Genomic DNA, 670 nt, shown 5'->3' with positions numbered 1-670 from the left:
AATTTTAGATGAAGAGGTAGAGCGTTGAAATAATTTAGAGAGAAGGGGGGAGGGGCGGATGATAGAGCAATAAACAAGGGGATGGAAGAGAGAGTTTGACGTTATAAAATAGGATAGGCCAGGTAATTAACTATTTAAGTTTTGCATTTTAATTAATTAATCTAGTAACAACAGTTAATAATGTTAATAATTTTAAACGGAAAAATGGCAAAATAAGAATAAATAGGATAGAAATATAGGATAAAATTTTAATTAAGAAAGTTAAAAGGGGCAAATGGGCATGCAAAAGTTTTAACACGTGTTTTCTCTTTTAGAAATAGTATAGATATAGATATTATTAACCTCATTGCTTTGATATTTGTTTACACAATAATAACTTAGGCTTATTATCACTAGAAAATTTTGGGATATTATAGAAAAGTCCTCTATCTATCAGAAAATTCCATCCAATTCCCTTTCCAATATATAAACCCTCTCTACATTAGAAGCCTAGCAAAAAATCCATCTCTGATAGAATACGTTCCTCTACCTTTTGAAATCTCTATCTTATGTGAACGTCCTTTCCACATTGGAATGATGGAATCCCACAAAAAATGCCCTATCTGATGGAAAAGTCCTCTCTCTATCAGAAAATTTATCTCTACCAAAGAAAGTCAAATCAATATCTCTT

Source organism: Asparagus officinalis, chromosome 1 (assembly GCF_001876935.1).
Source record: "Asparagus officinalis chromosome 1, Aspof.V1, whole genome shotgun sequence".
In the NCBI taxonomy this organism is placed as follows: domain Eukaryota; kingdom Viridiplantae; phylum Streptophyta; class Magnoliopsida; order Asparagales; family Asparagaceae; genus Asparagus; species Asparagus officinalis.
Note: the sequence above shows the minus strand (reverse complement) of the source record.